This window comes from Geotrypetes seraphini, chromosome 1 (assembly GCF_902459505.1).
Source record: "Geotrypetes seraphini chromosome 1, aGeoSer1.1, whole genome shotgun sequence".
NCBI lineage: Eukaryota > Metazoa > Chordata > Amphibia > Gymnophiona > Dermophiidae > Geotrypetes > Geotrypetes seraphini.
Genome location: NC_047084.1, coordinates 428,434,405 through 428,454,077, shown reverse-complemented (window position 1 = coordinate 428,454,077; position 19,673 = coordinate 428,434,405).

Sequence of the window (19,673 nt, the reverse complement as noted above, 5' to 3'; positions counted from 1 at the left end):
AATAAAACCGTAGGCGACGCATGCGCAGTCTTATCGGCGTGCTTCCGTGATCCGTATGTCCGTGGCCGCCAAGACTGCAGCATGCCCCGCGCTTACTACGGCCCCACGCGAAGCTGACAAATTCCAACTACCCCCTCCTCTCCCGCAACAAACGCTAACGCTCATGCTCTCCTGCAGGAAAAATAAAAACTCACTGCTTGCTCTCCTCGACACGGCGCTTTACCCGGCAGACATTCAACAAAAAAGGTTGCCTACCCCTGCCGCTCTGGCAGCCTGCACGTCGCCGACTCCAACCCACCCCCTCCTCTCCCGCAACAACCACTACCGCTCATACTCTCCTGCAGGAAAAAAAAACTCACTGCTTGCTCACACATTCAAAACAAAATTGACTACGGCGCTGCAGAAGTCAGCTCTTTGCAACGGCCCCACACTCGCGGTCTCGCTGGGGTTTTTCGCGGTGGCGGCTCCTCTTGCGTCTGGCCCTGTGTACTTACTAGACTCCCCCCTTCCCGCAAAAAACGTTACCGCTCCTGTTCAAAGCGGCCTGCTGAGGTTCGCGGCCGGCTGTAACGAACCTCGCAGGCCGCTCTCCACATGGTAGCACGTTCCCTCTGACGTAATCGCGTCTGAGGGAACATGCTACCAAGTTGGAGAGCGGCCTGCGAGGTTCGTTACAGCCGGCCGCGAACCTCAGCAGGCCGCTTTGAACAGGAGGAACTGCCACCACGGGGATCGTGAGAAGAGCCGCCGAAAAAAAAACCTTCAGCCACAGCAGGCCAGCACGCTGGAAAGGAAGTGGGAGGGGCCGAACGGAGCAGGGCAGCTCACGGTAAGAGAAGGGAATGGGGTGTGGGGGAAAATGCTTCTACTGCTTCAGCAGGGACCTGGAGGGGAAGGGAAATACCGCTGCTGCTTCTGCAAAGGAAAGTGGGGGGGGGGGGGAAGAGAAGGGAATGGGGTGGTGGTGGGGGGAAATGCTGCTACTACTACACAGGGATTTGGAGGGGAAGGGAAATATCACTGCTGCTTCTGCAAAGGAAAGTGGGGGGGGGGAGGGGAGAGACAGAAAAAAATACAGACAGACAAAGGAGGCTAGGGAAAAATTGCAGGAGGGAGAGAGACAGAAAGAAAGGAAGAAAGAGACAGGAGCAGGGAGAGAGACATAAATAAAGACAGACAGCCAGTCATATATTCTAGGACCCCGTTAATGTAACGGGCTTAAACACTAGTAAATTAATAATTTAATTTAAATGGTCCTTTTTCTTAGATATTTCTGGCCAGAAACCCAGAACACGCTCTGGTAGTGTGCTTAGGTTCTATCTACTGGAGTCTCCATCAAAGCCCACTCCAGCCCATCTAAAGCTGCTCAGCCATTGAAGCCCTCCCCTGCATGTCCTCAACCAAATGGCCATATACGAGACACAGACTATGCAAGGCTTCCCAGTATTGGCCTTCCTTCAATATATACCCATTATTTTCTGATTAGAGATCCTCTGTGTTTGTCCCATGCTTGTTTGAATTCTGTCACCGTTTTCCTCTCCACCACCTCCCTTGGGAATACATTCCATACATCAACCACCCTCTCTGTAATAAAGAATTTCCTAACATTACTCTTGAGTCTACTACCCCTCAACCTCAAATTATGCCTTCTGGTTTTATCATTTTCCTTTCTCTGGAAAAGATTTTGTTCTACGTAAAAACCTTTCAAGTATTTGAATGTCTTAATCATATCTCCCTTGTCCCTCCTTTCCTCTAGGGTATACATATTCAGGGCTTCCAGTCTCTCATACGTCTTTTGGTGCAAACCTCCTACCATTTTCTCTGGACCACTTCAAGTCTTCTTAAGTCCTTTGCCAGATACGGTCTCCAAAATTGAACACAATACTCCAAGTGGGGCTTCACCAACGACCTGTATAAGGGCGAGGTATGGCCAGTAGGAAAAAGGAGGTATTGATGCCCCTTTATAAGACTCTAGTGAGACCTCATTTAGAATATTGTGTACAATTCTGGAGACAGCATCTTCAAAAAGATATAAAAAGGATGGAGTTGGTCCAGAGGAAGGCTACTACAATGTAATGTGGTCTTTATTATAAGATGTATAGGGACAGACTTAAAGATCTCAATATGTATACAGTACTTTAGAGGAAAGGCGGGAGAGGGAAGATCTGATAGAGATGTTTAAATACCTATGTGGTGTAAATCTGCATGAGTTGAGTCTCTTTCAATTGAAAGGAAGCTCTGGAATGAGAGGGCATAGGATGAAGTTAAGAGGTGATAGGTTCAGGAGTAATCTAAGGAAATACTTTTTTACAGAAAGAGTGGTAGATGCATGGAACAGTCTCCCGGAAAAAGTGGTGGAGACAGAGACTGTGTCTGAATTCAAAAGGGCCTGGGATAGGCACTTGGGATCTCTCAGAGAGAGAAAGAGATAATGGTTACTGCAGATGGGCAGACTGGACGGGCCATTTGGCCTCAATCTGCCATCATGTTTCTATGTTTCTACTAGTTATGCCTCTCTCTATACAGCCTAGCATCCTTCTTGCAACAGCCACCACTTTGTCACACTGCTTTTTTTCTCTTTAGATCTTCAGACACTATCATCCCAAGGTCCCTCTCCTCATCTGTGCATATCAGCCTCTCACCTCCCATCACATATGGCTTTCGATTTCTAATCCCCAAATGCATTACTCTGCACTTCTTTGCATTGAATTTTAATTGCCAGATATTAGACCATTCCTCTAACTTTTGCAGATCCTTTTGCATGTCTTTTGTTTTGTTTTGTCAGCTTTCTTCCTCCTGGTTTCCATTTTACTGGAGCCTTTGTGGTTTTTCATTCTCCAGTTTCATTCTCTTTGTGTCTTGGGGACTTGTTGCCAGCTCTACCCACACCTCTGTGATCAACGTCTTAGTAAATTGATGAAGTATGCCTCCATTTCCAATTTTGCAGCTCTCTTGGTACCTATTACCTAGCGTCTTCATTTCACTGTTATTGCTGTTTTAACTAGTTAGATTGTTCATTCAAATGTTGCTTCACTTTCTGTATCTTTTAAAATGACAGAAATCTGGAAGTACCTTGAGGTACAAGAATTTCTGTTTACGTGGCAGAATCTTCTGGCCTGTCTTTTTGCTGTGCTGCCATCCTTCAGGTGTTCTTGGGAATATCACGCAGACAGCATATTACTTCTGTGTGAAAGCAATTCCATTGGCTTCCAGTATCGCAAAGGGTTTGCTATAAAATGTTATCAGTGGTACATCAGAGCTTCTATGGATCTGTTCCATTGAATTTTCAAACTCTGTGTGAGGTGTACCAACCAAAGAGGAAACTAAAGTCTGAGGGTACTATGAGACTAATTTCCATGAAGGAGAAAACTGTTCAGTATGCTAAATCTAGAGCGGTAATGTTGTCCGTAGCAGGGGTAAAATTACAAAATTCCCTACCCAGCATTCTCAGGATCTGTTCTAACCAGTTATAGTTTAAAAAGATGTTGAAGACACAACTGTTTGTGGAGGTTTTTCTTTGAAATTGTATTGGTATGTTCATTTAATAAGAATCTGGAATTGGAAGGATTGGAGGAGATTAAATTATAACTTCTGGTGCCATATTTATAAAATGCCATTATAACTCTTTATGCCATATTTATAAAATGGAAAGGTTTATTGCATTGCAATGGGGATACTTTAAGAAGTTTCAGGATGTGTGGAAACCATTAACAAAGTATTGTAAAGATTAATTTGAAATTGTTTCCCTTATACTTATTGATTTAAGGGGTAGGGAGGGGGGAATTTTATTATTACATGTTTTATATGATAATGGAATATAAGGGTGGGTGGGGTGGGAAAAGGGAAGGGATATGTTTTTATGTAAATAAGAACATAAGAACATAAGAAACGCCTTCACCGGATCAGACCGAGGTCCATCTAGTCTGGTGATCCGCACACGCGGAGGCCCATTTAGGTGCTCCTTTTTGGAGACCCGGATTTCCCGTATCCTTCAATATGATCTGCAAGAAGGTGTGCATCCAACTTGCGTTTGAAACCCAGCACAGTATTTGCTGCCACCACCTCCTCCGGGAGAGCATTCCAAGCACCCACCACTCTTTGTGTGAAACAGAACTTCCTGACATTTGTCCTGAACCTGCTGCCATTCAGTTTTAGGCTATGACCTCTTGTCCGCGTCACATCTGAAAATGTCAGTAATGCTGCTTCCTGGTCAATTTGATCAAATCCCTTTAATATTTTAAAAGTCTCTATTAGATCCCCACGCAGTCTTCTCTTTTCGAGGGTGAACAGTCCCAGTTTTCCGAGGCGTTCCATGTAGCTTAAATTCTCCATGCTTTTAACTAATTTCATGGCTCGCCTCTGTACCCTTTCCAACAGAATTTTATCCTTCTTAAGGTATGGAGACCAGTGTTGGACACAGTATTCTAAGTGTGGTCTGACCATTGTTCTGTAAAGTGGCATTATAACATCTTCCGACCTACTCGTGATCCCCTTCTTAATCATGCCCAACATCCTATTTGCTTTCTTCGCTGCCACCGCACATTGAGCCGATGGCTTTAGGGTTCTGTCTATCAGCACTCCCAAATCCCTTTCTTGTTCGCATTTGGCTAATGTCACCCCCGACATCTTGTATTCATGTTCTTTGTTTTTCTTTCCCAAATGCATCACCTTGCATTTGTCTATGTTAAAATTCATCTGCCACTTTATTGCCCACGTTTCTAGCTGATTTAGATCTTTCTGAAGATTCTCACAGTCCCTTTGAGAGCCAACCGCCCGACATAGTTTTGTATCATCCGCAAATTTGATTATATTACAAGATGTTCCATCTTCCAGGTCATTTATAAAAATATTGAACAAAATGGGACCAAGAACCGAGCCCTGGGGCACGTCGCTGGTCACCTTTTCCCATTCTGAGAATTTCCCATTTATGGTTACCCTTTGCGTTCTGTTCTCTAACCAATTTCCGATCCATCCGTGCACTTCTCCTCCTATTCCATGACTTAATAGTTTACTCATAAGCCTTGCATGCGGAACCTTGTCAAACGCTTTTTGGAAGTCCAAGTAGATTATGTCCACTGGATCTCCACTATCTATTTGCTTGTTAACCTTCTCAAAAAATTGAAGTAAATTTGTCAAACATGACCTCCCTTTCCTGAAGCCATGTTGACTAGCTTTCATTAGGTTGTGCTTTTACAAGTGTTGTACAATGCGGTCTTTAATCAGTGCTTCGATTATCTTCCCAGGAACCGATGTGAGACTCACCGTCTGTAGTTTCCTGGTTCACCTCTTGATCCTTTTTTGAAAATTGGGATGACATTTGCAATCTTCCAGTCATCTGGTACTTACCCGGTTCTAATTGACATGTTAGCTAAAGATTGTAGTAGTTCCCCAATTTCTATCTTAAGTTCCTTTAAAACTCTCGGGTGAACTCTGTCCGGTCCAGGGGATTTATCACTTTTTAGTCTGTCAATCTGAAAGTAAATCTTGTCCAACTCCACATTTATTGTTGTTAGGCTCTCCTCTATGCCTCCGGTGAATACCCTCCCAGTGTCTGGCATTTTTGTAGTGTCCTCGTTTGTGAAGACAGAGGCAAAGAATGAATTTAACCTATCAGCAACCTGTTTGTCTTCTTTGATTGACCCTATCATTCCTTGGTCGTTGAGAGGGCCCACGGTTTCTCTTGCTGGTTTCTTCCCTTTTATATATCTAAAAAAGGGCTTAAAGTTTTTGTTTTCTTGCGCTATCTTTACTTCATAGTCTTTTTTGGCTTGTATTACCACTTTATGACACTTTTTCTGGTCGATTTTGTGACAGTTCCAGGCCTCCGTCATTTTTTCCCTTTTCCATTTTTTAAACGAGTTCCTCTTCTCCTTTACTGCAACCTTCACCTCTTTGGATAACCAAGCTGGTTCTCCTTTGTTCTTTTTCCGCCTTCCTTTGGATATCTTCGGTATGTAAAGATTCTGTGCTTCAATAATGGTGTTTTTCAGTAGAGACCACGCTTGTTCAACTGAATGGATTTCTGCTTTGCCCTTCTTGAGCCGTTTTTTAACCATGGCTCTCATGCTGTCGTAATTTCCTTTTTTGAAGTTAAAGGTTGAGGCTTTAGTCTTGATTGGTTTCCCTTTTCCGATGCCAATGGTAAAATTGATCATATTGTGATCACTTGTCCCCAGCGGGGCTGTAACTTCTACATCTGCTGTCTTTCCAGTAATGCCATTTATAACCAAGTCCAGGATTACTTTTCCTCTTGTCGGTTCTCCCACCATTTGTTCAAGGAAACAATCTCCTATCATCTCTAGGAATTTGGTCTCTCTGCCGCAGTTTGACGTTCCCAGTTTCCAGTCTATCCCCGGAAAGTTGAAGTCCCCCATGATTGTTACATTTCCTGATTTACATCCACTGTGAATTTCCTCCATCATTTCTTTGTCTGTTTCTTCAGTCTGTCCTGGAGGTCGATAATAGAGGCCAATTTGTATATCTGCTTCTTTTTGTCCAGGAATCTTTATCCAGAGGGACTCTAGTTTACCATTTGATTCCGTCTCCCCCTCTCTAACAGACTCTATTTCTTCCTGGACGTACAGGGCAATGAAATGAACAGGATCCATTTCTTGGTCCCGAAATCATCCTACAAACATTCTATCATCTATTACAGACGTCTGGAGGCAATTCCCCTTAGAAAGAAAGATACCAGACAGAGTTCTGTTTTATTATTAGTCTGCATTCATTATATATCTTCAGTGGTATTAGCAGATGACGTAAGTACAGACCATATCTAGTGACAGGATACATAGGCTTCAAAGAAGTAATCACAAAGGAGCAGGATATGTACTTCATTGTTTAAAGCTAAAAGGTGTAAAAAGCTTCCTTTATCTATCTCAACCGGTACATAGCAGTGGGGGGTCGAGCCTTCATTGTCTGAGAGCTAACTTCGTTAACATAAATTAAATGACCTCTTCCCAAACCATTAAGAGAGTAAACACCCAACATTCTACATTTGATTACTTCCAGCATGGACAGAGACAGAAAACTTATCCATTAAAATGTGTCCTTTCAATCCCCTCTTACGTCATGAAAATGATGTCATAAATGCACAGCATGAGCGTGGAGGGAGAGATATTCTATATATGTCTCTTGAGGAGGGGTTTTAGGGGCTGTAATATGAGTCAAACAGCGCAGGAACAGTCTAAAAATTACATAAGCAACAAGAGTGCAGATAATAATAAAGATTATAACAATAAGAAGGTCTTTCACCCACCCCTGCATCCAAATAAAATACAGATCCCAAGGATTAGATAAACCAGAATTACGTTTAAGTTCAGCAGAGAGGTCTTCTAATTTTTTTAATGGCCATAGTAACCTTACCCGTGGGACCTGCATTGTCAGGAATAAAGGTGCAACAGGATAAAGTATTTTTGACACCCAATAAAGCGTTGCTGATTATAATAAATGTAATTAATCCAATCAACATTCTTATTGATAATAATAAGGGACTCAAACCTAGCCTTAACCTGGTCTCAGGCCTTGAATTCATCTGGGACCCCTCTTGGGACCCCTATCTCATCTATGTATAGCTAAAGCGCACTGGCCTATCTACTGGCTGAGTAGTTTAACACGGAGCCGGAGGTCTCCACAGAGCCAGTAAATATCGCCTAAAGCAAAATCTAATGCGGCAACAGTGAAGCATACCTATAATTTCCAAAAAAGAATACTAGGCTGTAGTTAAATTTCCAGTATGCCTCGGACAATAGTTTCTGATTAATACATTAACACATTTTAGCTAATCATGATTTAATCAGGACTACTTGAAACCGTCTTCCTGCCCTCAGGGTCTATCTGCATCCCCATGCCAGAGTCAGATTGATACAATTTCCCATAGGCCTTGAGTGACACCAGCTATGCCAACCAAAATGCTGAACGCCTGCAACAGCTATGCTGACATCTTCCATGTTCTTTGAAATGAAAGAAAACTTGTGGTACCCTTAGCCAGCTTGCCTCGCTTATGCCTTGCCAATCTCTAACAGTATATCATAGCTGTCCTCCAAGCTATGAAGATGAACAGTTCCCATTATGAGTTCAAACCTCTGTCTTAGGTTGCATAGGTCGTATCTATATCTTACCCGTCGTTGAGCGAATGAACAGTGCATAAGGGATGCAGGAAACTTTCTCAGGAGGCCCAGGCAAAAAGATACAAAGATGTCATAAGAGAGTATGTAAGTATGGGATATGGGATAATATTATCTCTGACCCTGGTAATGGTAATGCAATAGGCCATGTCAAATTAAAACCAAATTAGAACCAAATTAGCAAGTGTCAGAGAAGATACTGGAAATTCATGTATAACTGCCTTACAAGCTAAAAGGAACCTTGTGAGAAAAGAAATGTACACGTGTTTCACTCTACAGCAAAGGAGAATCATAGCAAAATTTGTAGAATAGTTAAGATAGGGTGAATTAAAACATTAAATACATGGTCTCAGTGGGCGAATACTCAAAGAAAAGTTCCCAAACTTGAGACATGAGCATCTCGGAGCAAATTTTGTGCAATCTGTTCATTTTCAAAAGTGATAGTATGATTCACTTCTTTGGAGGTTTTCTTAAGTTGTTCAATAAAGTTCAGCAGCTTATGAAATGTCTCATTGCCCATACCAAGAGGTAGTAGATGTACAGCATATGAAATAAAGTCTGGAATGTCCATAGAATAGGTTAAATAGGTGGAATTGTACAGCAAAGCGTTCTTAGGAAGGTGGCTATATCCGATGAACAGGAAACATTGCGTAAAAGTCTTTGCAGTCAGGGTACAGGAAGATGAATTACAGTCTCTTTAAACTGGTGAGATGCACTCTTGGGATGAAATGTGCACAGGATCTGTGTTCACCCTTGAGATGAAATGATGCCTGTGCATACAGGGAGGGATTTGAAAAGAGTCCCGATATCATTCAGCAGCTGTACTTCAGTGTGATCCAAATAAGAGATAGAAAACGGGAGAGAAACCATGTTGCCTGTACTGAATGGAGAGAGAGAGAGAGAGAGACCAGGTTGCCTGTACTGAATGTGGCAACATGTGACAATATTAATACATTTACTTGTTATAGTTATGGCAAAAGAGAGACAATATTCAAGTACTTAAGGTTCTTAATCAGACATTCCAAAATATAACTATTATGGCAATTCAGAGAGACCATAATTCTGTACTGAATGTATTTAACAAATTATGTCAGAAATGTGTACTGAATGGTTCATATCTAGTGAGCACCATAGAATAAACACTGTATAGATATAGAATAAAACCTTTTCTTAAAATATATAACCCCTAACTAAGCTACATTTAGCATATGCAAGTTATAGGGAAAAAAGAACATTGCGCATTTGGGCTAGTAAAAAGTGGGAAAAGAGCTAGCTCTAGAAATGGCCAATATTATGTATCCTGGGGTACCCCTCAAACCAAAACAAGTAGACAAAACACAGACCTCATGGCACAGACAAAACACAAAACACATAGCTCTAGGCTTCAAACTATTCTTCCATCGGTCAAGTGTTCAGAGCTGAACTTATCTCTGGAAATAAACACATTGTTATAGAAAAACAAAACAGAGATGAACACATGAGTAAAGTATATGGACAAATAATGCATAGCATAACCATCTCATATTTAGAAAAGCTAATGTCTCTTTGGATCGTCTTTATCTCTGCAGTGACAAAGAGGATCCCTGGAAAACATCAGAAATATCCTAGTGCCAAAACTGGGATGGGCATGCATATATCCGAACCGCTGCTAAGAAAAAGAAAAGAAAAACACATTTTAATTTTGCAACATCCTAATTTCAGCTAAAACAATAGGAAGGAATTTTTTTCCATTCACAAATGTGCCAGCTGTGGCTTTCCAGATTTTATCTTTAATAGTCCTGTTCATGCGTTCGACAATACCGGAACTCTGTGGGTGATATGGGAGATGAAATTTCCACTCAGTGTGGAGTGCGATAGCTAAATCTTTGCATACTCTGGCAGTGAAAGCAGGACTATTATCTGAGTTGATGTGTGTGGGACATCCCCGCCTAGGGATGATTTCGCGAAGTAAAATGTTCACCATAGTCTGAGCAGTTTCATTTGTAGTGGGGAAAAACTTCAGGTTATCAGGAGAACATGTCAACAATAACAAGGGCAGCTGGTATACAGGGTTTCCCCTCTTTGCACCAAAGTCCGTCCGAAGGGCGGCTTTGGGCACCGGCCAGATGGGCATTGATTAAGCCAGTGACCAGGGTCTCTGCAATTAAAACATCCAGTACTTCTAGATGGATTATTACCATCTCAATCGGAGACAGGGGCCCGCCCGCTACGAAACCCGTGACCCCCTCTTCCGCGAGGAGCGGACAGGCGCGGTCCCCAGGTAGGTAGCTGGCCCTGATAATGCAGGATATCCCGAGGCTTAGAGATCTCAAAGCGTAGGAGAGTGTTGTGTAGTGGTTAGCGCTACAGCCTAAGGAACCTGAGGTTTGTGGGTTCAAACCCCGCACTGCTCCTTTTTCCAATCTGAAATTATGCATGAGAACTCAATCGGAGACAGGGGCCCGCCCGCTACGAAACCCGTGACCCCCTCTTCCGCGAGGAGCGGACAGGCGCGGTCCCCAGGTAGGTAGCTGGCCCTGATAATGCAGGATTTCCCGAGGCTTAGAGATCTCAAAGCGTAGGAGAGTGTTGTGTAGTGGTTAGCGCTACAGCCTAAGGAACCTGAGGTTTGGGGGTTCAAACCCCGCACTGCTCCTTTTTCCAATCTGAAATTATGCACGAGAACTAGTGGGCCATTCTGAAATCATTTGTTTGACCAGAATCTGCAAAGGAGAACGGAGGTTAGAAAGGAAAGTCTGAATAAGTAGGGAATCCATATTTGTATGGGCACTAAGACCTGCCTCTTGGGTCCAGGTTTCATTAAACCTCTTCAACACCTATCAAGCTCTGTCTGCAATCCTGATCGAATCACATTGGATTCCTGTTGCTTATCGCATTACCTTTAAAATCCTACTTTTAGTTTTTTTAAAACACTGTCTTTGAACGAACCCCAATTCATTAATAACTACTTATTCCCCATAGTATATCACGTTCTTTAAGATCCATTAATCAAAAACTCTTAACAATTCCATCACTGAAAGTTATCAGAACTCATCATCATGATATCTTCTCTGTAATGGCCCCACAATTATGGAACACCTTACCTCAGCATTTAAGAGAAGAAAATGACCTAAACCATTGTAAAGGCAATCTGAAGAGCTTCCTTTTTAAAGACACCTTTAATTTATTTATTCCCTATTCCTATTGTTTTCACCCTTCATGTCTTCTTTTGTGCTTTATTAATACAATTGTAGTTCTGCCCTTTTTTCCTTATGTATCTGTTAGTTTGTATGTCAATATGTCAAACTCATGTAATTTACTATAAATAAGCATATGTGTACACCTTTTGTTTTTTATTTGTAAATCGCTTAGCAAATTAAATTAAGCTATACAATAAGTTAAAAATAAACTTGAACTTGAATCTCACAAATTTCCATTTTTTTTTCTTTTTGCTCTAACTGTAAAACTGATTCTGGCCCCTGTATTAATTAAAGTTAATTTATCCTGACCTTCTTTGGTAGTATTAACATTGGGGCGGCCGCAAGTGCCCAAAATCAAAGGTGCCACATACCTCAAGCTGAATTCAGAGTCTGACTTCTTTCCCTTATCCTGCGTCTCCAAAAATGAGTCCACAGGAAAGTGATAGGAGTCCGTCAGGGCTGTGAAGGTTTGAGTGACCTTGGTATTTAGATACAGAAAGTCAGGACATCCCTATGCACTAACACTGGTTTTTTTTCTGGCTGTCAAATCACTTTTTACTCTTTCCAATTCTATCTGCATTGTATCTAGATCCTGAGAGAGAATAAAGCATGGAAGCTCTGATCCCGGTAAGTCCTGACATTAGCAAGCCAGGTGAAATGGGATACATCCCGGTAAGTCCTGACATTAGCCAGGTGAAGGGGGATGGGATAAAGACAAAGATCACTTTTCTCTTTACAGAAAAAACTGCCCTCACCCCCTGCAACTGACAACTACCTTATCTATCTCTGCAGATGATAGAAACAGTAGATTAACTATGGAAAGATATTTCACCATTAACTGAAGAGCATGCAAAGATGGAGAAATACGCTGTTTTATGAGTTCAATTAGCTACTGTAGAAGTAAAAATAGAGAAAAAGCAACAGGTCCTGAGGCTGTGGGCTAGCTGTGGTTTTACACCAAGGCCCACCCAGCCAGATATCATAAAAAGATAAACAGACCATGGTCAGAAGACAGAATTCTCAGAAGAAAGAATTCATAAGAAAAATCATCTAATAGAAAGTATCAGAGATGTTTAAAGTTGGGAGGGGGGCTTGTGCTCGGAAATACTAATATGGTGGGGAAACAGGCATTTCGGGGAAAAGGTAGGTTTTACGGAAAACAGAGTGGACATATAACATGACGTAGGTGAGAATAGCCAATAAATGAATGTATGAATGTAGTTAGGCAGTAATGCATAAGTAAATAGCCAATAAGGATGTATCATGTGATGTAAACCAACGTGGTGTTGGCCACTAAGAAATGTATAAAAACCAGGCCTTTAGAAGGGAGAGGTCAGAACAGACATCAGAGGACCTCTAGGCCTAGAGATCACCTTCTGTATCACCTTCTGTTACGCTATATGCTAAATGATTTATTCCTGTAAGCTGTTATTGATTAGCTAAATAAATATATACTTATTGAAACCAGTATATAGCGTTCGAGGTCTCATTACCGAGGTAGGCCTGGACAGCTGCCTACATCAGTGGTGAACCCCGACGTTGAAAAAGGGAACATGCCCCTTTAGAGACCTCACTGGATTGCAGGCCTATACTCTGCTTGTCAGATTGCCTCTCCATATTACTTTTGGCCAAAAGTTCGCTCCTGGGTCTAGGGTTTACTTTATGGGTTACTTATGCACTGTTTATACTTAAACTTCATTCTTTTCTTGCAGATTTGTTGGCTTATCTTTCGTATTTTGCTTGCCCTTTACGCCGCTTTTTTGTCCTCCTGACCGGCAATGGAATGTAGTCTGCCCTAAGACTCTTGTTTCTCTTTCCTTACTAATCCTGTTTGTTTGTCGTTACACAGGCCTTGTGGCGTCAACTTTGGACGATCCCGGACCCTGGAGCAGGAGTTCATGTCAATTCGCCCAGGACCGGGCTACCATCCTTAGTTGTCCTACGGGTCCTGTATAGACTAGCGCGTTGGGTAGTTAGTCGGACTGACCGGTGGTAGGCAGTCCATAGTTCATAAGATGATATATTTGCTTGCGGACGGGTCGAGTAGTCCGCCGATAGCTTAGGTAGTCAATAGCTTAGGTTTTAGTATATATTTGCTTGCAGACGGGTCGAGTAGTCCGCCGATAGCTTAGTCAGTCCATAGTTTAGGAATTAGGATATATATATATATTTATGACTGGCGGGTGGTAGTCAGTCCATAGGTTAGGATAGGAGTCAGAATAGGATAGGACTCAGAATGGTTGGCGGGTTGTGTAGTCAGCCTCTAGTTCAGGGCGTAGTTGATGTATATATGTGTTGTCACCCACTAACACTTCCGTTATATGCCTTCTTTTACTCTCCTTAATTTTTCTTTTTGGGTACAGACACTGATTTGATTGCTGGTTAAATTCTTTTCTTTATTTCTTGTTGTCTTGGACCACGCTTGACATTTCCTCTGCTATATCAAACTATCACTGTTATGGTGTGACTGTTGAACCAGCTTTGACTGGTGGTTATGCTGTTTCTGTGGTCTCTGGCCACACCTGAGTTATTGCTACGAAGGTACCTGCTCTTCTGTGATCACATTGCATCATTTTGTAAGTATTCTTATTAGTTTTATTTTTAGACTCATTAGTTTGTACACTTTGTAGTTGGATATATTGTTTATTTCTCCCATGTTGCCTGCTCCTGCAGTCTCCCACCCCCTTCTTCTCCTGCTTCTCCGCTTTTGCTGCTAGCGTCTCAGTCCTCCCGTTTGTATCACTCTCTGCCACTGGCAACTGCCCCTTTTCTCTCCCCAGGGTATACTCCTAACCCTTACCCTGTCTCTCTACCTCCCTTTGCACACCAAGTGCAATGGCAGGCAGATCGCACTCTTACAACACATACTGGTCATTACTCCCCTGTCCCATGGGCCACTATCTCTCAGGCATTAGATGATATCTGTGAAACTATTCAACAGCAATGCACCCCGTTCCCCACCTTCCCCCACTTTCCAGGAAACTGTGCTTAAGTAGTGTTCTTGTCTCAGAACCCCCCATCTTGAACAAGAGAGCCCGCTATGTCTGATTTCTACCCCTGCTCTTGCTGACCTTAGGAATCCCCTTGTCTTATACTTCTCTGGTTGCCAGTGCTAGCCAGAGTTATTTGTCTTGTGCCCCTAGCCCTAGCTTCTCTTTCTCTTGCCTGTTCCCGCTTGATCTTCTGTTAAGCTGTTGCTTAGACAATCCTGTTCCTCCTTTTGCCCCCATATTTCCTACCATTGTTGAGCCGAAAGTATACACCTCTTCTCTGCATTGTGCTTTGTGTTACCTAGCCCCTTATGATGTAGTATTATCATGTATGGCCTCTATTTTGTATGGGTTTTGGCTTATTAGTTCTGTTTTTATGGGTTTATTTCTTTGCTACTAACAAGAGGGGTCTTCTAGCCTTGGCATAGCTCTGAGTCTGTGTTTTACTGTAATATTTTCAGCTTGTCATGCTGTCTAATGGCTTCCTTTTTTTTCTTCCGTTTATGCTGTTTGCTTTACGCTTGTGTACTGACCTGTGTAACATATGGCGCTTTGTGAGACAGCGAAAGCATTGCTCTCGTGAGTTTTTGTTTCCTGTTCTTTTGTGGTCACGAACCAGAGAAAAAAAAAAAAAAATTGGGGGGGTGAGGGGGATGAGAGTGAATGAGACTGAAAGAGGAAGTATATATTTTAACTGCGTTTCAATGTTACCATAAGCTTTCATTAAACAATTATTTATTTCATATAAGTTTGCTGGATTATAAAGGATTGTTTTTGAGAAAGAGAAGAACGAAATTACAGAAATGATTTGGATCACTATTGTTTTTATATATAAATACAAACAGTATTGGAGAGAAGGGATGAGAGACAAATATCGAAAGTCAATAGAAAGTGTTATGTTAGATTGGGAATATATAGAGATAGTGTACGTAGATAGGAAGGATTTGTGACAGGTGATTATGTCTAACCAAATAACTGACAGGCATTAAGTATAACTGACAACTCGCTTTTTCCCATTACTAACGATCATTTGTTTTCTAGAGTTAGGAAAAACTACAGTGCACCTAATGCGAGTACTCTAAATAGGAAAAAAAAAGAGGAAATAAAAAATTATACAAGAGGGGCATTACCTTGATATTTGCTAGCAATTAATGTCTGTCTATTTTTCAGCGTTACAGTCTTTTATGTTACTATGAGTCATTATCTGTTGTATTGTGCCCTGTGTCAACTTCAGTGTTTATGGAAATACGAGTGGATTTCCATTTATGAGCGCTCACTATAATTACCAATATAATGAAAGAAGATTTAATTTTTTACTACTCACCACAACGATTTCAAACCTTATTCTTTGTCTGTGATCAAAGTTTAAGAAAGGAGTTATGCTTCTTCTTTTTTTCCGTTACACAAACATACCGAGCTACTTCCTGGTTGATGTGTCTATGTTTAAGGACACTGGGAAATGTAGTGCTCTATTTCTTTAACTTGAAATTATCAGTTGCTATTTTCTTTTTGTTTTTTCATTATTCATGTCTCTACAATAACTGGAACATATTGCATAGGGTTCTTATGATCCGCTTCTATCCCAAATGGTAATATTAATTAATGTTGTGCTAACATACCGAAGTGAGAATAACTTCTGCTTTTTATTTCTTAAGTCCTAAGCCAAGTTTTTGAGTGTTTCAACATGTTAACCCATTAAAGGTTGTTCACTTCTTGTTAGGAAAATTATTTGTCTAGCTTTAAGCAATGTGTATTGTTCTGTTTGGTTTTTTTTCCCTTAATGTAATATATTATGAGCTAAATAACTATGACTTTGCTAGATTTCCATTTACGAGTACTCAATATAAGTAGCAATATAAAAGGGAAACTATTGTTCCTTTAATTATCATAACAGTTTCGGGAAAAAAAACAAACTTCTAGCAGTCTTTCTCTCTCTGCCTTTTCTTGGAACTTGTAAAAGAAATGTTACTTCTTCTTTTTCTTACATATTCTCTGATACACGCAGAAATACTTTTTGGTTTAACACAATGCAATTAGCGTTTGGCTTTATTTAAAAAAAATGGTTCTAACTGTTGTTTAAGAACTTTTCTAATAAGTTGCTGAAGGAAATGTCCAGTCCTATTGATTGGAATTCAAAATATTGTAGTTTAGGTCTTTTTGCTGATTGACATTCAGAATATTAGTGAAAGAAACAAAATTGAACCCATGATTTGATAGAATCCGATGGGAAGGACATTTCTCCCATAAATCCTATTTTATTTTAATTTTTAGGGTTTATCCTCTTTATTTTAGTATGTTTCAATATAACCTATGTGTTAATATGTTTAAGGCTATAGCTTAGCCATCCTTTTGCTTGGGTTTGACTCTTTGCTAATTCATATTTATGTTCAGCATATTACTCCTGTCCTTTGAACATCATATGCCATTGTAACTATAACTCCCTTAGGCTGACAAATATAATTCAGCTAATACATATATTAGACCTTAGTCTATTTGAATTAAAGCAGATAAGTTTTTGTTCTCTTTTGTATGTCATTAGTTAACGCTGTACCTATCCTGTTAGTAATATTGCTCAGGTATTGTTGGAAACAAGTTAAATGATATATACAGTACAGATATTTTTGCCTTATTAATTATGGATCACTTCATAAAGACAATTGCCTATCAGAGGAAGCTGTATGCTACATGAGAATCCGTGTTTACATTCTTTTAATGTCTATTAATGACTTATTTGCATAATTATGGACTAATGCTATTTGAAATATCATCGCTGGAAGAAAGATTTTCGGCCGTATGAAACCCCGATGACGGATGAGCCCCAACGGAAGGATCTTGCTACCGGAGAAGAAACTGGATAAATGCCTAGACTTACCAGCGAAGACTTCCTGACTGTTGCTACCGAAAACAGGATGACCTTTATGACCTTGAACTTTTACAGCTTTAATTATGGACTTATTAATTTGCACGTTCACTCTTTTATGGACTCATGCAGTATTAGTACATATATATATTTTCATGTGTTGATAATTATTTCTAACAGCCCTATTGCAAGTTCATGTGTTTTTCTTGATTGTGACTTTATGCATTTTCATCCTGTTTTGACTCCCACAATAGCTCCCTAGTTATTTTCCCCTCCGGTTGGATTCTTTCCATTCCCTTTCTTGCTGCTAAGCTGAGGAGAACTGCAGTGAAAAAGAAGTGATGAGCCCAGCTGAAGGATGATGACATAAGATTTGATGTGGTTACCTGGACTTTCACCCCTGGCGTCTGGACCCAGCCGAGTCTGCACCGATCCCAGCTGTTTTGGAAGAGCATGGAAATAATCTAACTTGTTAATTTATCCCGCCATCCCTTTTGGATGTAGTATGCTCATAACAGGATGAAGCCATAAAGAGAGAATATATTAAAATGTATCAGGTTAAATTATGAACCCCTGCAGATGCCTGGTTGCCCGAACTATCACAAATGTTGAAATAGAGACCCCTACACAGACCCATACACAACATTTTTGATAATCTTGACTTGGCTGATTTTTAATGTACCTCCCTATGAAACACCAGCAGCTGAAATCGCTTGGCAAATTAAATTAAGCTATTCAATAAGTTAAAAATAAACTTGAACTTGAATCTCACAAATTTCCATTTTTTTTCTTTTTGCTCTATCTGTAAAACTGATTCTGGCCCCTGTATTAATTAAAGTTAATTTATCCTGACCTTCTTTGGTAGTATTAACATTGGGGCGGCCGCAAGTGCCCAAAATCAAAGGTGCCACATACCTCAAGCTGAATTCAGAGTCTGACTTCTTTCCCTTATCCTGCGTCTCCAAAAATGAGTCCCCAGGAAAGTGATAGGAGTCCGTCAGGGCTGTGAAGGTTTGAGTGACCTTGGTATTTAGATACAGAAAGTCAGGACATCCCTATGCACTAACACTGGTTTTTTTTCTGGCTGTCAAATCACTTTTTACTCTTTCCAATTCTATCTGCATTGTATCTAGATCCTGAGAGAGAATAAAGCATGGAAGCTCTGATCCCGGTAAGTCCTGACATTAGCAAGCCAGGTGAAATGGGATACATCCCGGTAAGTCCTGACATTAGCCAGGTGAAGGGGGATGGGATAAAGACAAAGATCACTTTTCTCTTTACAGAAAAAACTGCCCTCACCCCCTGCAACTGACAACTACCTTATCTATCTCTGCAGATGATAGAAACAGTAGATTAACTATGGAAAGATATTTCACCATTAACTGAAGAGCATGCAAAGATGGAGAAATATGCTGTTTTATGAGTTCAATTAGCCAGTGGCGTACCTAGGGAATGTGGCACCCGGGGCCCATCATTTTTTGACACCCCCCCCTCCCCCCATGTAAAAAAAATATTTTTTTTTTTTTTTTTTTTGCAATAACCATGAAATGGAATAAATGGTCAGAATAGAAACAGGCAGTGAAAATTTTCTTTTATTGAACCTCATATATGTAACCATTATTCCAAACATAACATAACATAAATTATGTCTAAATTGTCATGACATTAGAAGTACATATGGAGTAGTTGCAGGTGATGCTTGGGACAGTTCTGATTGTGTTAGTTCGGTTTTATGTGTTTTTTGAATAGAAGGGTTTTTATTTCTTTTTGAAGGTTTTGCAGTCTGTGGTTGATATCAATTGGTTGTAGAGTTGGGGGTCGAGTGTTGCAGCTCGAATGGCTAGGAGGTTGTCGAACAGTTTTTTTCTTTTGACGTTTTTGGTTGGAGGGTGTGTGAATGGTGCACAAGTTCTCCTATGTCTGTTTGAAGTGGATTGAATTATTTAGCTGAAGAAATTAGTTACCCCCCATTCCACACACATTAATTCTCTTCCATTTTTGTTCCCATTATAAAAAACACTGATAAGTTCCCAGAAAAAAAATACATTAAAATAAGAAGTGAAAACAAAGGCCCCTACAGATGAGAACATAACATAAGAATAGCCTAACTGGGTCAGACCAATGGTCCATCATGCCCAGTAGCCCATTCTCATGGTAGCCAATCCAGGACACTAATACCTGGTCAAAACCCAAAGAGTAGCAACATTCCATGCTACCGATCCAGGGCAAGCAGACACTTCCCCCATGTCTTAATAACAGATTATGGACTTTTCCTCCAGGAATTTGTCCAAATCTTTCTTAAAACCAGCTACACTATCTGCTTTTACCATAACTTCTGGCCACTTCATTTTTAAGTTTAGATCTTTCCTTTCAAACAGAGACCTTGCTAGATGTCAAATACAGCACAAGGTAACTTCACATGGACTTAGCTGTGCAGGAAATGTGAATCTCCTCATACACCCACCATATAGTGCAAAAATGTGCAAAGGTCTGTTTTTTTCTTTCGATCACTACATAG